The sequence below is a fragment of the Sciurus carolinensis genome, chromosome 12, assembly GCF_902686445.1.
Source record: "Sciurus carolinensis chromosome 12, mSciCar1.2, whole genome shotgun sequence".
In the NCBI taxonomy this organism is placed as follows: Eukaryota; Metazoa; Chordata; class Mammalia; order Rodentia; family Sciuridae; genus Sciurus; species Sciurus carolinensis.
In genome coordinates this window covers 8,748,916-8,771,020 of record NC_062224.1, presented here as the reverse complement: position 1 = coordinate 8,771,020, position 22,105 = coordinate 8,748,916, and positions in this window count along the sequence as shown.

The following is a 22,105-nucleotide window of genomic DNA, read 5'->3' as shown; positions in this document are numbered from 1 at the left end:
GCAGGTGTGGGCTGGATTGGGTGGCCAAGGTCGTGAGAAGTGGGTGGATTCCGGATGCTGTGTCTTTACCACAGACTCACCGAATGTCTGTGTCCTACAAAATTCGCATATTGAAACCTGATCCCCAATGGGATGGCATTTAGAGAGGCAGTTCAGGTGAGATGAGGTCATGTGTTTGGATCCCTCATATAGTTGGACGAGTGCCCTTTCAGGTGAGGCCCCAGAGAGCTACCTTACCTCTTCATAGTGAGAAGATTCCATCTACAAACCAGGGGAGGAGTCCTTACCAGACACCAACTCTATTGGCATCTTGACCTTGAGCTTCCAGAACCATGAGAAATAAAGGGCTGGTTATTCCCCCAAGTTTTTAGTATTCTGTTCTAAGGGAATGGACTTGGATGTACTCCAGTCAGCAAATGTTTAAAACTGGTGGTGTGAACGAAGAGTCACCTACCTAGATGTTTATGTGAACCTATCAAGAATGGATTTATCACTTCCTAAGATTAAGAAGACCAAGGGAAAAGAAAGTTGGTGCAGGGAATCAATAATTTAGCTTTCAACATATTAAATTTGAAAGATCCAAGTCAAAGTTGACTCTCTAATCAAAGAGAAGCACGCTCGATCCATAAACCTAGAAAGTTGATATTTACACATGGTTCCTTCAAAGAAATAAGAACATTCATACTGATTCTCATCCGAAAGTCATACTTTTTCTCATAGAATAAGGGAAGGTTATGAAATAAACAGTCCTTATATCCTTCAATTTTTTTTTGTGATATTTTGATGCATCATAGACTTCTATTTCAGTATGAAAATGCACTTCTGCATGATTTTCTTTGAAGAACAGCACAAAAAACAGAAAACACCAATGCAATTACTCAGAAACTGATGCATTTGAAAGGCTCTATAATGGAAAAGCAGAGTCAACTCATAAGTTATTCCTATGCAGAAGAGCATTACAACCTTAAGATTGCCTGAAGAACTTAGTGTGAAAGCTTCCTGACCTCTGCAAGCCCTCTACAGTCTAGGCACGGTATCAAATGCTAACATCTTCTAATTCTGTTCTAGTCCCTAACCGTTTAAAAGCCAGCGCACAGCAGAAGCAGTTGGTAAGATGAATTATACGAGGTATGCTCTTGAAAGCATTAACACTCAATTCCCACCCAACTCTGAGACAAGCTTGATCACATTCTAAAAGCAAAATATTAGTCAAAACCCTACGTATGAATCTGAGCTAACTTTCCAGTGTTCATATATAAATATACTAGAGGAATCTCACCATTATGTATGTTCATAAGATGCTAATTTAAAAATGTAAATAAATAGAAAGATCAGTAGAGGAAAGGGAACAGAGGAAGGAAGGAAGGAAGGAAGGAAGGAAGGAAGGAAGGAAGGAAGGAAGGAAGGAAGGAAGGAAGGAAGGAAAGGGAGGGTAAGGCTAAGTACCGGGGACCTGATTGGATGAAATCATTCTCCATGCATTTGTAATTATGTTAAAATAAATCCTAATGTTATGTACAACTATTATGAACCGATAACAATTTCAACCTATGTCAATTCAACTTTGTAATGTTGATTTTTTTTCAGAAGAATAACACAAATCAAAGTTTTTAAATCAACAATTAAGTGTGCTCTGAGTAAGGACAGGTTTAAGCCCACCTCTTGCACCAGAAACATAGACAATGAGGGATTCAGCAACCTCTTCAGAAAGTTGAGTCACTCAGAATCACTGGCACTCATGACATTTTGTCTAACATTGAAGTATTGGCATGTTTAATGTCACCTCATGAACTAAGAAGAATTTAATTACTTGAGAATATGAGCAAATAATGTTCATATGATATCAAATCACAAGCACAGGTCCAAGCTACTTGCTTAAATGTATTCATCTGTTCCTAAGATTTTCAGTTAATCCTGATTTATTCCATCATCTGTTAACTTTCTCTACCATTTTTAGAAGGTACCACATGTTAAAAATGTGTGTGAAAATGTAAAATGCAGACAAAATTATTTATTCAAATATGCTTACAAACTGGTTTGAAGATGATATTATTTTATTGATTGATAAACACTTCAATCTAGTTCATTGAATACCAGTGTGCTGCAGAAATAGAGAATAGAAATAGTCATTTCATGATTGGCAATCCACAGAGCTCTGCCTGGAGGGGCGAGGCATGAATTCTGCTTAGCACCTTATCTCAGAGGTAAGCAAGGGAGGTGACCAACGTCCAGTCACCTGAGTACCAGCTCTGTGTTGGGCAAAATACCTAACCTCTTGAAAAAAAAAATCAGTTTCTATGACCTTATAAAAAGATAGGGAGAAAAGGATAGTGTCAGAATCATGAATTTTGAAAGGACTAAATGGGAGAAATGTGAAGCTTAGCAAAATACCTAGTAGAAATGTTCAGTAGATGTTAACTTTATATAAATCATGTAATAAAAGAACAGCAAAAAAATTTGCATGTGTCTTATCTTTATAGATATGCAGTAGTAGCTCAGAGGAGGTGGATTTTTCAAGGTCACACATGTAGAGGATAACATCTGGAATTCAGACCCATGTCTGTGCACCTGTCAAATCTGTTCCTTACACTGTACCTGACTGGTTCCCCTGAGAACCTAAGGATATTGCCTAAGAATGCTTGTGATAGCCTGTAAGTTCCAAAATTATCAATTGGCATATTATTTACTATATAAAATTAAACTATTTCCTTTCAGAACAATTTTTTGAATGTGTGCTGAAAGAAAATACCCTCGCACACACAGTTTTTTAAAATGTTAATATATGTGAGAGAATACTTTAACAAAATATCAGCATCAAGTAAAATTAGCCAATCCCCCAAAAGCAAAAGTCAGTGTCCTCTCTGATATGTAGATGATAACACAACAAAGGATTGTTTTGTGAGCATTGGAAATTGCCCTATGCAGAGACTGTAGGGAAAACTACTCCCTTAAGGGAAGTACCAACATCCAAATAGTGGATGGATTGTAACACACTCAGAAAGCCCCTATGGACTCCACTGTGGGTGTCTAGTTTCTACAAATACCAAACTATGACAGATTTGAAGGGTTTGCCTTCCCATTCTGATAGCTGCAACTTGATGTTTCCTAGTATCTGTTAAACAGTTATAAATCAACATCTTTTGGTCAAGGAACTTGTAAAATTCACACTTGTGAAGGAGTAGAGCCCAGGGCCTTGAAGTCATGCTGGCAAGTCAAGAAGCCTTAGGAGAAAGACTGGTAGCAGCTAGGCAGAACAGAGCTAGCATGGTTGCTAACTGGAATGAAGCAGGCCATCTCCAGCTTTTGAGTTCAATGAAGCCATGAATTGATTTTGAAAAGTGGCCTATCCTAAATCCCTTTTTAAATATTGTTATGGTTTACAAATGAGGTAGTCCCCAAAAGCTCATGTGCGAGATAATGCCATGATTTTTAGCAGAGAAATGATTAGATTATGAGAGTTGTAACCTGATTGGTGGGTTAATCCACTGATAGATAAATTAACTGGGTGGTAATGTTGGCAAGTATGGTTGGCTGAAGGAAGCAGGTCACCTTTGGGGCTTGTACTTTGTCGTTGGTAAGCATAACTCACTATCTGATTTCTGGTTGCTGTGTCCTGAGCTGCTTTCCTTCACCACACACTTCTGCCATGATGTTCTGTGTCACCTTGGACCCAGAATCTCTGAAATCTCTGAAATCTCTTGGACTGAATCTCTGAAACCATGAGCGAAAATAAACTTTTCCTCCTGTAAATTGTACTCATCAGGTATTTTGGTCATAGTGACAAAAAGCCAAAATAAATTGCCTTTGAAAAACCAAGATAATAGCACAGAGACCTCAAATGATTTCCCGTTTTCACACCTCAGTCTAAATCATATCTGTTGCGATATTTTAAAGCATCAGATAAATATCTGAATACTAAAAATATTGACAAAGCCCAAACTTTTTAACTCCCCAATATTTTCTCAAATAATACAGGGCAGACATGAAGTTGTTGGTGGAAACTTCATTTGGCAAGTTTCCACACAGTGCACTAATTCTTGTGGACTTTAGCAAGCACATTGCCTTGTTGATCAGGGATGACCTTGTTATGCCAAGGTCTTCACTGATAAGATGGGGTTTATGCAGCAAAATACAAAATATTAGGAGAGGTATTCTGAAATGAATTTTATCTTGGTTGCATTTTACTACTGCAAAAGTAGTGAAATCTTCAGAGTTTTAGTTATAAGTTAGTAGTGACCTATGAATATAAAGCTATATCTTCACAATTCCCCCCAAAATTAGAATTTTCTTTTTCTTTTCACCAGGTCACCTATTGTGAACTCTGATTTTATTTTTAAAATGTTCTTAAGGGGCTGGGAATATAGCTCAATTGGTAGAGTGCTTGCCTTGCATGTACAAGGCCCTGGGTTCCATCCCCAGCACCAATACCAAAAAAAAAAAGTTTGCTTAAAAACTAAGATCTGGAGGTATTTCATGACTAACAAAGACTTTTAAATGTAGCCTCAATTGAATGGTGTGCATGTCTAGCTTAGCTGCTATTGACAGCTGCAATTGGAACAATGTACAAATGGAAAGTGCTTAAAACAATAGCCTAAAGCAATTACATGCCAATAACCACTCAGAGACTACCACACCTGCTTTCCATCCATCCTTATTAACAAGCCTAATTCAAAATCACAAGTGATAGGAGGCAAACTAACCATTACCAGCTGGTACATGCAGACGTCAAAACAAATGTCATTGAGGTAGGAGACCTGGATTTCCTAGAACCTGCAAATGTGTGGGCTGGGAGTTGAGAACTTTGCTGGGACAATTATACTGGGGACAAACTGACAGTATTTGCACTATGCCTTAGTCTACCCTGGTTACTGCAATGAGGAAGGAAAATGTATTAAGTTGAACTGTAACAATAAGGGCTTTCTGTATCTTGGGAAACTTTTTGTTTCCTCCATCCAATCTTTAGAGATAAACAATTTTTAGTGTTTCGTCTTTGATAAGGAAGAGGCACACTTGGTATGTAAGAACAGTGACAGAAGCACCCATTGTCTTCACAGCTGTGAAGGACTGGCACTATTTATCTGAGGAAACAATGGCATGTGGGAGTCAGAGTAGCATTAAAAATACTCACAAATAGATCTATCATTCACAGTTCAATATTTTCTCCACTGAGAATGGCCTTAGAAAAAGAGACAGGAAGACATGGTATCAAAAAGTCTTCTTTTGCAGCTCACAAATAGAGTTTCTTACCAGGCAAAGCTGTTGCACATTCCTTGAAATGAGTCTTTCTGCTCAATAGAGCAATGTGTTAAGTAATATCACAGAGTCTCTTATGGGAAAAAATGGCGGGCAGGAACCTTGGGGGAGAAACCAGAAGACAAAGTGAGGTCAATCACAAACTCATTCCTTATAAATGGAAATCTATGAAATAGAAAACTTTTTGACAAGGCTTTTGATAAATAATGCACTGTTTTAGATGGAGAAATACTTTCACTCCTACCCTATACTCCTCCAGAAATGAGGGAGTGACTATGTCAGGAACTTCCATGTGCTTGTTGGTAACATGTGTAGGCACACACATACACACACACACACACACACACACACACACACACACACACACATCTTTAATGCATAGATTTTAGTTAAGATTAAAACATTGCTGCAAAAGTTCTTAGAACCATAAAATGTTGATACTAAGTTTTGGTGAGTATGAAGTTAATACCTAACATTAATTAGTTTTTATTAATCCATAATTTCAGAAAATGAAACAGTATTTAAGAATTTAAAAATGAAGAAAGTTGTTAACTGGAATGTTCATGGGTAAAATCAGAAGAGTTAGAGGTACAAGAACCAAGAGAAACTGGGCAGACTACCTTCTTGTGCTGGGAGCTTAATTGTGAAATTCCACCTTCTCTGTGAAACTTTCCTTGGTTGCCTCTTTTAAGAGCATACTCCATCCCCACTACTCCCCTTATCTGATGAACTTCCTCACACTCAACGTTTTCTGAGGTGGATGGTTGTGTTGTTTGGTTGTGTTGCACTCAGTCGGCTGGTGCTGAGTGCTTCCGCTAGAAGCTAAATGGCAGGATGATGGAGATCTCCTTCCCTTTACCACATCTCTAGGGGCTACAGGACCAGCTGCTCAGTGCTTCAAAGTTAGGAGTGAGAAACTGGTACAACTCAAAATGCCAATACAAGTTCATTTCCACCAACACAGGGACCTCATCTTCTCTATATTAACATGCAAAAAGAAAGTACAGATGCTGTTTCTATTGAAAATTCATCTTTTATTTACAAACGCTACAAACTGATGCCAAATTTTCTTAGTATTTGCCATTGATCAAGGGTTAAATTTAAAGTGTGGATTGGCCGGGGGTCCCATTTCTTTTAGAAGAAAAACTATTTCAACATTTTGGTGAGGGCTTTGGAAGGTGAATTTGCACATCTGTTAGAGTTTTTTTTTTTTTTTTTTTTTCCTTTTTTTGCAGTACTGGGGATCGAACTCAAGGCCTTAGTGCTTGCGAGGTAAGCACTCTATCAGCTGAGCTATCTCCCCAGCCCTAGAGTTTTTGCCTATTGTTTTTGACTTAAATCTGGGCATGGAATTATTATCATTTACATCATTTAAAACATAGAAAATTATTTATTCTGACAAATTCATTACTTTTAAGCCAATAAGTAGTTAATAATTTGGATACTGGAATAAAAATTATATTTATACATAATTTTTCTAGAAAATTATAATATTGGTATTTTACGATTGATATTTGGCTACAAATAACATTTGCTTTAAACAATCTAAAACTCTTTAAAATTGAGATCACTGGTAGCATGTGTAGCTAGTAGTGAAAACTGAGCAAATACTAAACTGATCCTTATGTCACTATTAAATGCTTTTGACCTGCTTTTTAATAATAATGAAAGTGCTGCTGCTGATGACAGCTGATACTTAACATGTATCAAAGTTTATTCCAAATGCTAAATGTTGCTGTTGTTTTAATATAAAAGTTTGGTACATGCATGAGTGTGTGGTATGTGTGTGTGTGTGTGTGTGTGTGTGTGTGTGTGTGCACATGCATGCATGTGCAGTGGTTTGTGATTAGTGGCTAAGGTCAAATCTAATTCATTCTATGTTCCCTGGCTTAAGAAGCCCTTATAAGAAACAGCAGTTTAGAATAGTCTTTATGTTTTCCTTTGCAACATTTATGGCATTCATTACTGTTCTTGATATTTACTTTTGCAAATTGTGTTTGGCAAGACTCTCTCGTTCTTGGCTAAATGGATACCCATAATCTTTGCCAAATGACCCATCTTGTCCCCAACTGATTAAAAACAGTGCTTGATACAGTACTCATTCTATTTCATATGACAAGATTTTGTCCTCATTTTCCTCTTGAAATATGAAAGACAAATAAAAATAAGAAGGAAGATGAGGGATAGCAAGTAGGAAAAGGCGGAAGAAGAGGAGAAGATAGTAAAGGAAATAAAGAAGAGAGATTTACTAAGTGTGAAGGAATTTCAAATATGTAAAGGTCTTCTTCCATCATAATTGAGAACAGCAACCAAATAAAATCACTTTACTTCTATAGATAGGTGGTATATGCTGTGATAGAATAAATACATATAATACTTGATTTATCACATATAGAATGTTTATAATTTTTATAAATATGTATAAATAGAAAATTTATACATGCGGAGTAGCAGTATTTTTTGTTTTAATAATAATCAAATATAATGATCTCATCACCCTTTAAAAGTAGTTAGAGATTCATTATTTTTTAATTTGGTGAAGAGTTCTGATGAGTCATACATAACCAATTTTATATTCTGTACAGCAGCTGACCTCCAGTGACTCTGGACAGAGTACCTAGACCATGCTCCAAATGGGGATATAATGATAATTTTAAATAAAATCAAAACGAATTCCACCAAACGAGGTTCCATGTTAGATTCACTTTCCTGATGCAGTTGAGCAGGTAGTTAAAAGCTTCAGGATTTGTGAGGGATTAACCACTGAGAGCTATCATCACTCTGTAATGAACAATAAATGTTAAAAATAGAAGTCTTAATTCAAAGTGTGGGTTCAAATTTGCATTTAAATACATTCTATAATATAAAATAATCCCATCCTATATCTGACATATATTACTCAGTCTAAATTATTTATATTTTGTTCACAAACAGTCCATATTCATAAATATCATGTTTGGATTGATTTATTCTTGTCTTTGTACACAGTCTGTTCTTCAAGCTCCCAGGATTTTAATTAATCTGGATTTGGGGTATAAATTCTTTGTGCCTTGATTAATACCAAACAGGCTTTATTTAATTAAAGAGACAGACTGCTGAAAAACATTTTAATCAAAACTTTCATATGCATACAGTACATCTGTATTTAATACTCAGAAAGGAGAAAGAACTGATTTATTGTATTTATTTTTTAAATGTTCTGAGTAAAGCAATACTTCTATCCCCTGTGATAGATTCCTCTGTATGCCTACTTCATCTCAAAGCCATCACCGTGGAGAGGATGAAGAACACTGAGGGCTAAGAGAAGCCCACACACTGATGACGTACTCAACAGCAAGGCCGGACAGCTTCCTCTATGTTTTTCACATTGGTGTTGGTAGCTCTGGTTAGGCCTCTGTGGGGTATTACTCTTTGCAGCAGGTCAGTGAGGAAGTAAAACTTAATCCTAATATCTCATGCTTTTGAATTTGGAATGTATACTGTTGAAAATTTAGAATCAGTGCTTTCTTCACTGATATTTGGAAGAAAAGGTATTTCTAGAATTGCATGGATGCCCAGTAGCTGTTTTAGAGTATTATTTTAAATATTTGTCATCCAAGGACCTTGTGCAAACCACAACAGACATTGGCTACTGGTCTGGAGTGTCTCTTCTTGGAGGATGGGACTGGAACCAGTAGCATTAGAGTCTGGATTTTGGTGAGCCCCATCCCAGACCTGCAGAATCAGATACTCTGGGGAAGTGATCAACATTCTCTGCTTTGACACATCTTCTAGATGAGAGTCATGCACACTGGTTGAAGGTTTCTGAAAAAGAAAGGACTCCACGCGGGTATTACCTTGAAATGAATCCCCAGCCAAAGCCAGTGGTGGAGAATGGGTGAACTCATGAGATGAAGAGGGTAACTGATTTCACCAGAACAAAGTGGAGCTGATTCTCAGGAGATGAGGGCAGCCAGGAGCCCCAGGTGTGGAAGCATGTCAGCTACCTCAGGAACTTGCTTTCCCCTGGGTGACTGTGGGCCACCATCAGGTTTTATTTTTGAAAAACAGGTACAGCACTTATAGCTCACCTCTGTCTATTCATGTTAGGATTCATAAAGATCCAGTAACTCTGAGGTAATAGAAGGACAGAGTTCTCCATGGTGTATGCACAGTCCACATTATAGATGGCATCCAACAGCTGGCGAAGGCAACATTTGATCTTATGGAAATATCAAAATCTGCCAGTGGGATCTTATGATGAGAGAGCAAAGAGTCATAGGAGACAGGGCTTGTCAGTAATCAAAAGAGTCTTCCCGCAATGTCATGGAGTTCACAATCTTTATGACGCAGTGTGTTCACACAGCAGTGATGTGAACAGCAATTCTGTGAATGGAATCCTTCCACAATTTTTGGTGATCTTTATTAGAAGATACTTAGTTTTGAGAATGATAGTGTTTTCCAATGGGACTGCCTTATTCCATGTTGCTTAATTTATACATTAAAGGACCACTGAGAACCGTAAAAGCAAGTAACATAAAAAAGAATTGAAACTCTTTGTAAACTATCAAAGCAATACTACTTTTAAACCCTAGACCTAAGATTAAACTTACCTTGCTGATGTTAAACTACATTATAAGTAATTTTCATAGTCACTGTTACGTTTGGATCTAGATATTTCCTCTGAAAAGATCAAGATCTCCAGTGGTGTCAAAAGGTGCAACTTCTAGTGAATAAGTCTGTAATCTCATTATTGGATTAATCTGTTTGATGAATTAGTAATTCATTTGAATGGGTTACCAGGTGGTAAGTGTAGGAGGGTAGGATGTGGCTGGAGGAAGTACCTCCCTGGGGGCGTGACCTTGGGGATTACAGTTTCTACTTCCTGGCTGACCTGAGCTCAGCAGATTTCCTCTACTCTGCTTTTCCATCACCTCAGGCAAAAAAGCAATGGAGTCAGTCAAACATGGACTGAACTCCTAAAGCTGTGAGCCAAAGCTTTTCCTCCCCTACATTGTTCTTGTTCGTTAATCTGGTCATAGTGATCAAAAACTGGCTGATGCAGGCACATATTTGATGAGAATTTTACTGTGCGATAATTTAGGTGCAGATTCTCTTTTCCAATACTCTTAAGGAAGTTCTCACAGTTGTTTCAGGTAAATATGCTGAAATCAGTAGGGGTATATCAGTTGCTAATCTGCTACTGGACAGGTCAAGTTGGCAATGAGGTTTCCATAGACAAAGGGCCCAAGGGGAACAGATGTCGTGAATATGACACACCTTGCTCAACATTTAGAATGGAGGTTGCTTGGAACAAACCCATGAGAACATACAGTGTATTGATAGTGGAAAATTCCCAATGTTATACTCATTATTAAGTTCACTCTTTAAGAAAAAGTGTGATTTAAGAAAATAAAATGACTTTCCTCTGTGTTATAATATCAAAACTTGTTCTAAGTCTTTTCTGATCAGTCTATTTTGTGTTCATATTTTGTTTAATACATTTTCTTTCATGTAATTTTGCATGATTTTTGAAATTAATCCCTCCTAAAATTAATTCCTCTGTCATGAAGAAGAAATTGTTCCCAAAATCAAAATCATGAGAGAATGTCAACATTCAAGAGAAAAAGACTTTTGACTGTGTCTATCTGTGACTCAAATATTTACAAAGCATTCAAAATGATGGAGCAGTTGCATGAATTACAGAAATGAAAATATTTGTATAAAGTTACTTTATTTGCATATTCATGTACTCTAAGAATATACATGCTTGATCCAAAATAACATAGATATTATATCAAAAGAGAAGGACAAGCAATGTGTTTGCCATTTTAGATGGATTTTTAAATGTAAAAATGTGACATAAGATTTAAAATATTAATACAATCTTATTCTTCTGTAGAAAAAGTTTAAAGCATATCTATAGAGTATTTTTAAATCATAAAGAACGATTAATTTCTAAACTGCCATTTTAAAACTATGCTTTCTCTGATCCCCTACAATAAAGAAGTGCCTAGCAAATTGAATGACTTACACTATTTTCCAGGAGTTTATATTACTTTTGGGTTCATGTAATTTGTCTATTATTTTATTAGAAGCAATGAATGGCATGATTATGTTTTACCATAATAATAAGTATGTAAAATAAGTAATGTAAAAAAATAGATATGTATGTTACGCATGAGCTATGCCTCCTTTAAAAGGATGTAGGTATATGGGGCACTGAATGAGGGCCTTAAAAGCCAGACTCTGGGACTGTACCAGTGTATGATATTTTGGGGGGTGACAAATAAAGAAATGTGTAGGCATGTAATATATCTCAGAATTCATGGGAGAAAAACCTAACACTGACTTGTTTCACTTTTACCTCCATTTACATTCCATCAGCCATAATCATGTCATGCAGCCCAAGCTCACACAGAGACAACTGGTAGACCTGAGCTGTGAGTGTTGAGAGGGAAAAGGACCTGGGTTTGCTGCATAAATGACATCGTCCCCATCACCTGATGCCCCACTGACCTTGCATACAGAATCCTGTGTCGCCTAGACTGACCCTCAGAGTATCAAGTTGGGGGAACTGTAGTTTAGAAAATAGCAGACGTCTCAGAAGCCAAACCTGCACAGTGAGGGACGTGAAGCAGTACAGAATGAGGAACACGCGGGTGAGAACGGAAGAGGCAGCGTGGGCCAGGGATCACTGACCATTCCACTCCTCCCTCCACCTCCACTGCATCCTGAAAGCCAGGGTCGCTGCTGTTTCACTGCTACCAGTTCTCCTTCTGTTTTCCCTCACCTTCCACTAAGTCACATTCTGCTAAATTTGCCAGTTTTGCTATAGTTTTCCATTTTTACCAGTGAGGTAGTCATCACAGAATACAGCAACCTGTGGGTGTGTTTATGTGTATAAGAATGCACATCTGCATGCACATGTATGCTTATGTTTCTATGGATCTATTTATTGGAGAAAGGTATTTGGATGCAAAAACATTTGTCAATTTGGAGGGTTGTTTTTCCTTAATCAACTTTATCTGACTTTGGCATGCTATGTATCATTTCTGAAATAGTTAGGCCAAGTACCACTAACTGGGAATTTAATAGTGCTTACAGAAACAAACACAGGCCTGAAGAGCCTACAGCCAGAGTCAAAAGCCAGACACAAATGACTAGCCCGCAGCTCTGAACCCAGGATCAATGGGTTCCCGTGGAGCCTCAGGAGAGGGTCTGTGCTGCTCTCACTGTGAAAATGAGGCTCATACACATGTCAGCCTGAAAGGAAAGGAACGGAGAGTGGATTGTACAGCCAAAGGCAAGAGCTGCACTGTAGTTAGAGATCTCCCTGAGGACTCCCAGGCACGCACTCCTCTAGCCCAAACAAAGAGTTTTAACTTGCTCTTTAACCAAAAGGATGGAGTCTATTGTTAGCTCAAACAGTGAGTAGGCAGAGAATGGCCAGGAAATTGTTGTCCAAATACCTTAAAGGCACAGCCAGTTACACATGGCCTGCTACACAAAAACTAATCGGGGAGAGGATGCTGCAGGAAGTCACAGCAAGACATTATAACTCCTCCTGGGGGCTTTGCAAGACCCCACACTTCAGTGTACAACCCCCAGGCCGTGAATGGCTACTTAGGAGATGGTCTTTCCTTTGTGGTACAGACTCAACTTGAGAAAGTCACAGGCATAGAATTTTCCCATTTTCTCTACCATGGACATACATTCCCCCATAATGTTCTCCACCTCTGCCTTAAATTCTGATTAGGCACTTATTCTACAAATCGGTTCATGAATATGCTTTACCCAATGTGTCTAGCTGTTGAGACATTGACACTCAAATGGGGGGAGGGCTAGGATTACATGACTTATCCTTATGTATTTCAGTATTTCAAAGTATCTTGCAGGTCAAATCTATACTATAGAATATATAAAATATAAAAAGTGGAATACACCAAAAAAGTACCTGCCCTAAAGAGGAAAGCAATCTGATATGGTGACTAAAAACTTAATCAGTAGAAAATATCATGACATTATTCATCACAGGATCAGTCCTTAAAATAGAAGGCAGTTGGTGGAATTTTGCTGAAATCCCGTGTGTGTGTGTGTGTGTGTGTGTGTGTGTGTGTGTGTGTCTGCCTGTGTTTTCCAACAATATTTTATATATTTAGGAGTGAATATTTAATGGATGCATCCTTTTTCCTTCTTTCTCTCCCACTTGTCTAATTTTATGATCTACAGCATCTGGAAACCTTGAAGAGTTCTGTGTGGGTATCAATATTGCCTTTTAAATTTCTTTTCTCTTAATGCTGTGGGACTTTCCGAGAGCATGAAATCGATTCATGACTCTATTAAGTAAAACAAATTCATATCTGAGGACTTTTTAACATACATGTAAAAGATTTGAGCATTACTGACCCTACAGTACTATACAAAAATATTAAACCAAATCCATTCATTTGCTACAAATATGTGTGGAGAGTTTACCTTTTGCTCTTGTTCTGAGAGCATTTCTAGGCACTGGGTTTCACAGTAGAAATTAATGCATAAGTAAGCAAATCAAAATAAATGACAAATTCCTGCCATCAGGATCTTTATCCACCATCTACTGTAGTAGGGAGCACACACAAACATACAGAATGCAAACACAAACAGACACGCATAGATACACACAAAGTTCCACACACAGATGTATAGACACACAGGTACGCACAGAGACCATCACAGAATCTCACACACACACACACACACACACATACATATGTACACACATTCAGATTTATCAAACCTTTTCAAAACTTCCATGATATTTTTCAAAAAAAATTTCCTATACTCTGTTTCCTCAGTTTGCATAATATTTAAAGTATATAACCAGAATACAAGTCCTGTTATTTCTACTACATATACGAGTCCCTGAAATCACAATATTTCTTTTTTTCATTTCAATTCTCCTCAAGTTCACTCTCCTGCCAAAGTAAAGAGTCACCCCTAAAGTAACATAATCATTTTTTATGTGAAATATTTACCTTTTCTCCTCATATGGTGTAAACATAATTTTGCCTACAAACTGCCAAATCAGATTTTCTAAACTGGACTTGTAATTAAAGGTGTGATATAAGACACATTATCTCAAGTTTATCTCAGGAAGGTAGCTGTGTGTTGTGGCACACACATCCGTGAATTATTGCCCTAACATCCCCCTCTTCAATGGCGTGCACAGGGGTTGGGGCGTATGGAGTGGTCACACAACCATTATTCAAAGCATGATACAGTGAGAATGCAGGAAACACAATAAAAAATACATTCCAAAATAAATACAATCACAAACAGTTGTTTTGAGATTTGTAGACCCATAAAAATCTATTTTCACTGTTGAGATTCCTACTAAAATATATCCCTGTATAAATAAAATGTACATAAATTTCTGTATTTTAACTAAATATTAAATGAGGAAAACCCCAAATTTTCATACTAAATATTCACAAGCTTTAATTACTTTCTTAGTCATATCTGTGTCTGATATCATGATGAGTAGTCTAAAGATTTCATTTTTAATATACTTTTATTATTTTTATGTTATCATGAAACTGCCTGCAATTATTTTCAAAATAATTTAAAGTGAAAGAGTTGGTTGAATATGACTTACGGGTAGGAAGTAGTGTGTAAGTATGCATAAAGAAATACTAAAACTCTCTAAGTTTCCTCCGTGGTATTTCTCCTCCTCTTGAAATTGAAGTGTTTTATACCTTTCTCTTAGTCTTCTTTGCAGACTGTAATTTTAACTGTGAAAATACTCTCAAAATGCTAGGGCACCAGTTGAGCTCAAAGAACTTCCCCTGAGAAAGTGAGAGTGTTAATTGTTGTTGCTGAAAAATTGTTATATATCAGAACAAATTTTTCAAGAATATTCTGTTTTTGCTTTCTGTTGGAGCAACTTGTAAAGTAGACTATTTTAATAAGGGAAAACTAAGTAATGTCTTCTATGAATGATTCCTTTGAACACTTCAGACAATTTAGATGTTTATAGGCCTTCATAGGCCTTCTCAATATTATTCAATTCCTGCACAGAGTACACAATTATCAAAATATGTGTATTTAATTAAAAATAGGATTTCTTTCTAATGGTTCTTTCCATAACTAAAAGATCATAAAATAAAATGCAATTTCAAAATTAAATATTGTACACATTTAAACTTTCATTATTTAATTTGTATCACTCATACTTTGCTTTTAACTATAATAACTATATTATTTTTATTTTTGCAAGTTTTGAATTGTATTGCATTTTGGCTGAAAGCTTCAAGCACCAAAGTCTTTGGAGTCATTTCATTGAATACTTTGATAGAAGAATTCTGATTTTGTTTTTATACCAAAATGCGACAAGAAAACATGTTTCTTGTTTCCAGATAATAATAATAATAATAACAACAACAATAATAATGAGAAGGAGGAAGAGGAGGAGAAATACCACGGAGGAAACTTAGAGAGTTTTAATATTTCTTTATGCATACTTACACACTACTTCCTACCCGTAAGTCATATTCAACCAACTCATAATTCCTCAGTTTCCAGTGATACTGTTGATTCCTGCAGTGGCCTGGAAGATTTGCACAACCTGTGTGGCTCAGGTTGCCAGCCAGCAGAGGTGTTAATGAAGAGGCCACATAGAGGCCAAACCATTTTGTTTTATCCACAAAAATTCTGCTCATCCTCCTCAAAGCCTGGCATTATTAATCTGGCATCAGCAAATGAAGTACAAAAAAGAAGGGGGTTTTTGATGCTTGTTGTTGTCCTTTGGCTTTACCATATGTTAACAAGATGCCCCAGTGACTTTGCTTTGCTATAACAAAATACCAGAGACAGGGAAGCTGAAACACGTGATACATTTCTAACAGCTTTGGAGCCTGAACATTTCAAGATCAAAGTGCTGGCAGACATCTCACCATGCTGCTGTGCTGGATTTCTAGTTCCCAGAAGGTGCCTCTTAACTTCATTTACAACCTAATCACCACCCAAAAAAGGATCCATGTGTGATTAGGGTTTCAAAATATAGATCTGGGGAGACACAGAACCCTTCTCGGCATATGGATTTCAGTGGTAGATTTGGGAAGAACAAATGGATAGTCCTTCAACTCCTTTCTGATCTATCATAATGCAACTACCAATATGAAAAGTAGCTACCCTTGAAATATCTGCACTAAAGGTAAAATTAAATGGTATGCTGGGGAAACAAGAGTAAGTGAGGACAGTATCAAGGGATTCAGAAGTGTGGTCCCTATGAACACAGCTTCGTCTTTTCGGCTATTACAAGTAAAATTACTTATGCTTTAATACCTGGGTTTCGTATATGCATGAGTATTCAAGTAACATGGCAAATGGCTGCAAGAATGAATGAATGCAGGATGACAACACACTAAGTGGCATCTTGTATGAAATTTCCAAGACCGTCCGTCTCCAGAGTTGCTGCAGTACATTTTAGGGTCACCCTCAATGAATGGGAGTTCTGATAGCTCCACTTCTTGGCCAATAGTTGGTATTGTCAAATATTGAATTTCAGTCTTTCTGATACACATGCACATTTCTTTTTTTTTTTAATTTATTTTTATGGTAAACAAATGGGATACATCTTGTTTCTCTGTACATGAAGTAAAGGCATACCATTTGTGTAATCATACATTTACATAGGGTAATGGTGTTTGATTCATTCTGTTATTTTTTCCCTCACCCCTCCCACCCCTCTTTTCCCTCTATACAGTCCCTCCTTCCTCCATTCTTGCCCCCTCCCACCCCCATTATGTGTCATCATCTGCTTATCAGCAAGATCATTCATCCTTTGGTTTTTTGAGATTGGCTTATCTCACTTAGCATGATATTCTCCAATTTCATCCATTTGCCAGCAAATGCCATAATTTTATTATTCTTTATGGCTGAATAATATTCCATTGTATACATATACCATAGTTTCTTTATCCATTCAGCAATTGAAGGACATCTAGGTTGACTCCACAATCTGGCTATTGTGAATTGAGCAGCTATGAACATTGATGTGGCTGTATCTCTACAGTATGCTGATTTTAAGTCTTTTGAGTATAGGCTGAGGAGTGGGATAGCTGGGTCAAATGGTGGTTCCATTCCAAGCTTCCTGAGGAATCTCTACACTGCTTTCCAGAGCATATAAAGAACTCAAAACACTCTACACCAAGAATACAAATAATCCAATCAACAAATGAGCTAAGGAAATGAACAGACACTTTACAGAAGAAGATCTACAAACAATCAACAGATATATGAAAAAATGTTCAACACATGTACATTTCTAATAGGTATGTATCTGTTGGTTTAGGTTGGTATTTCCTTATGGGTAATAATGATAAACATTTTTATGTGGTTTTATTTTGTATCTGTATATCTTTAATAAGGTCTTGGTTCCTATTTCTGTATATTTTCACTAGGTTGTTTGCTTCCTTATTGTTCAAATTAAATAATCATTTGTATAATTTGAATGCAAGATTTTTAACAGGTATATTTTTCAAGTATTTCTTCCCTTTGGGTTGCTGTCTTTTCATTTTCTTAAACATGTCTTCACTGGGCAGAAACTTTTAATTTTAACCCAATATAATAAATCAGTATTTTTTTTTCATGGATTCAACTACTAATATTGTATCTAAAAATTAATTCTCACTACTCCTAGCTCAGCTAGATATTTGTCTAGATTTTCTTTGAGGAGCTTAACAGTGTTTGCATTTTATAGTTTGGTCTTTGATTCATAATGTTAATGGTCCCTGTCTAGAATTTTTCTTTCTTTTTTTTTTTTTTTACATGTAGATGTGTGATTGTTTCAGCACCGTTTGTTGAAAAGATTAGTTTTTTTCCTCTATTGAATTGTTTTTGCTTGCTTTGCAGATGTAATCAAATATTTCTGCGGGTCTACTCTTGGGCTCTCTATTCTGCTTCATTGGTCTGTCTGTCCATTTGAAAGTTTTCCACAGTTCTTCCTCACTGTAGCTTCATAATAAATCAGGTAACATATGTTCTATGTTATTGTTTTGTCTATTCCAGGTCTTTCTTCTTGCCACTTAGATCTCAGAATTGGTTAGTTGATACTTGCAAAATAACTCACTGAGTTTTGAGTGTAATCTTATTGAATCCATAGATCAAATAGGGACAGACTGATTCCAATATAGTTGTTTCCATCCTATGCATGCAGAACAACTTTCCATCTATTTAGTTCTTTGCTTTCTTATATCATATTCTGTGTTTCTTTATGTAGTTCTTGCTTACATTTTATTAGATTCATATGTATATGTTTTCATGTAATTTTGTACTCTTTATGGCATTGACTTTTAAAATTTTAAATTCTAACTGTTCCAAATACTCCAGAAATCTTTCTGTAGTTATTTATCTGTTTATTTAGTAATTCCAGGATATTTTGGTTGAGTTGTTAAGGTTTTTTTTTTCTTTTTTTTCATAATACTCAGCTCATCTGTGAACTGAGACCATTTAAGTTCATTATTTCTCACTGGTATTCTTGTCATTTAATTTCTTTTCATACAGCACGAGCTGGGATTGGTAACTAAATATTGTTTAAGAGTGATAGGCTATTACTTCCTTGTTTTACTCCTGATATTAAGGGTGAAACCTCCACTTTCTTATGATTGAGTTTAAATGTTGCTATAAGATTTTCGTAGATATCTTTTATTAAATTAATACATTCCTTTTCCATTTTCTAATATGTTGAGATTTCTTTTTAATCAAAAATTGGTAACATGTTTTGACAAATTCTTTTTTGTACCAATTGACATGATCATACAATTTCTCTTGTTTAGTCTGTTTCTGTACTAAATTTCTTAAATATTTCTAATTTTGTTCAAAACTTAAATGCTTCAAATAAATTCCATTTGGTTGTTGTATATTATCATTTTAAACCTTGTTGGATTTTATTTGCTAGTACTTTGTTAACTTTTTTTTTTTTTAATCTGTATTCTCAAGAGTTTTTCTGTTTCTTTCCTATATCTTCACCTGGTTTAGACATCAGATAGCGATGACCCCATAGAGTTAGTTAAAAAGTGCTCCCTCTGCTTCTATTTTATACAATACATGATGGAGAAGTGACAGATAATCTGTGTTTGCTAAATGATAGGTACAATTCACCAGTGAAATCATCTAGGCCTCTTCTATCATTTTTAATGTCCTAAGACCAATAATAATGGTCCCTTCATTTTTTAATGATAATTTTACTTTTTCTTATCTTATTTAGCCTTGCTAGAAGTTTACAAATCTTCTCCAAAATACTTTCATTTCACTTATATATATATACACATATATATATATTTTTTAATTTCAAGTTCATTGCTTTCTGGTCTAATTTTACTATTTCTTCCTTCTGCTCACATTTACCATACATTTCTCTTGTTTTCCAGTTGCCTAGGTGAGAGATTTGATTTTGAATTTTAGATCTTTATTCTTTCCCAATACATATATTCATTTAATACTATGTATATTCTTCTATGCACTGCTTTAATTATATCCCCAAACTCAAGTTTCAATTACTCTTCACTTGGTTCAAATTATGAAGTTTAAATTCTCATGAAATGTCTTCTCTGACCCACAAGCTATTTAGAAATATACTGCTTTATTTCCAATATTTGGGATTATTCAGCTACCTTTCTGTTGTTGATTTCATTTAATTCATTGTGGTCTGAGAACATATTTGATATTATTTCTAGTTTTAAATTAGTGTTTTTTTGTATAAAATATGATTTATATTGATAAATATTCAATGTGAAGTGTACAATAAGAGAGAAGAGATTGGCAGAATAGAAAAACACACACACATTCACACATGAACATGCAAACACACACAACATGACTCAGGTAGGTACTACCTACAGGGGATGGACTTTGGATACAAAGACTTAATTTGACAGAGAATAAAGGTTTGAAAAAGACATGTCATGCAAATGCAACAGAAAGAGAGTTGGAGGGCTTGTATTAATATCAATACATGAATTTTAAACAGAAACTATTACTGGAAACACAGAAGGCCATTTTATGATAAAAGGGTCAGTTCATCAAAAGATATAGCATGTGTAAAAAGAGCACACCTAACACAAAGCCACAAAGCAGGTAACTAGAGTTCATTGTCTCATTTTTCCATAGTGGTAAAACGATCATGCAGAAGAGAAACAAGAAAGTGGATGACTTGAATAACCTCTAAGCCAGTTAGACCCTACAGAAATCTACCTACAGAGCACTCCACCTAACAAAGGCAGTGCACATATAACATTCTACAGAATAGACTACATTTTATCCCACAAAACAAACTTCATTAAAAATGTGTTAAAATCAAAAGTACATTCTTTGATCAAAAGAAAATTAAATTGATTACCTCTAACAGGAAAACATTCCAAATTCAAACATGCTAAAATCATACTCTACATTCCTAAAAAAGTCAATTTCCACCAAGGAAAGCACAAAGAAACTAGAAAATTCTTTGGGATGAAAGAAAGCACAATATGCCAGATCTTAGGGGTTCCAGCAAAACCAGTTTTCAGAAGGGAATTGAGACCTGTAAATAATAAAATCAAAACAATAGCTCTAAAATAGTAGATTTGAAACCCACCTAACTTTTCACATTAGCTATAAAAAAGTAAAGCAAACTAAGAACAAAGCAAGAAGAAGTTAACATAGTAAAAAGATTGGGTCAGAAATAATGAAACAGAGCATAGAAAAAACAATGGAGAAAAATTGACAAAATCCAAAAGACAATTCTTTCAAGGGCTTTAGCTGGACAGAACAAAACAGCAAAGCCAGAAATATCTGTCCTGTATTTGAACAAGCAAATGTTAGGTTAGCACTTTCCTCCTGGTGCATCTGCTTCCACTTTTCAGCTAGAGTAGACCACATACAGGGCTAGACCTAAGGAAGCCAGTGGATCTGAGAAATAGGGTTCTCATCCAAAAAGAGAACATAGACAGTGAGGAAGCACATGAACCAAGGACTGAATGGGTCGTATTAGGCAGGAGGAAGCGTGCAGTGGGTGAAGTAGGCAGGCTCCTGTGTGGGACAGCAATGTTTCCAAACTGCATTTCATGACATCCACAGTAGGTCACTTCCTGAAGATTCTCTCTTCTCAATTGGAGCAAACAGCTGAAAAATACCAATCAGGAAAATATTTGTTGGCTCGCTCACATGACTGTCTTGCATTACTGAATAAATTCAATTTTCTTCTCAAAAGTAAGCAAGATGAGTCCTTTCCTTCAATTATGCAAAGAAGTAACTTACCTAATTAATCATGAGTGTTAGCTACTTAATTTTTTCTTGAGGTCAAACTGATAAAAGTCAACATTTGTCAGGGGGGTGTTTATGTGCCAATTATAGTAAAATATTACTAGCCCCTAATTAAGTTGTTTGCTTTAAGTAAGCTGGGTTTGGTCTCTAGGCTTTTGTAATAAATTAGTTGCACTTTTGAATTATGGAAAATGCACTTGTTTCTGTAGCACTCAAGACTTCAACTCTCTCAAAACTATAAATATTGTAATACAGTACCAAGAATTAGGTTGTATCATTTATTTAGTGTTTTTCTTCTAATGAAAATGTAGATCTCATTAGTAACTTAGTGTAATTTTTAGAAATTTGTGTTCAGAGTATCATCATGGTATTTTAATTAATAGCTAATTGTTATTAAGTTATTATCTTGGGGAAATTGCATATTCTTGGTTTGAATAATAATGAATTATGTTGACTTCTCAAAATAATGGTATTCTTGGTTATCATTCTTTGCAAATTTTTATCTAGGAAGCTGGTACATTTAAGCATTTGGTACCTCAATGTTCAACATTCCTTTTGATTCATCCATCAGGGTCTGAACTCACTCTTAATT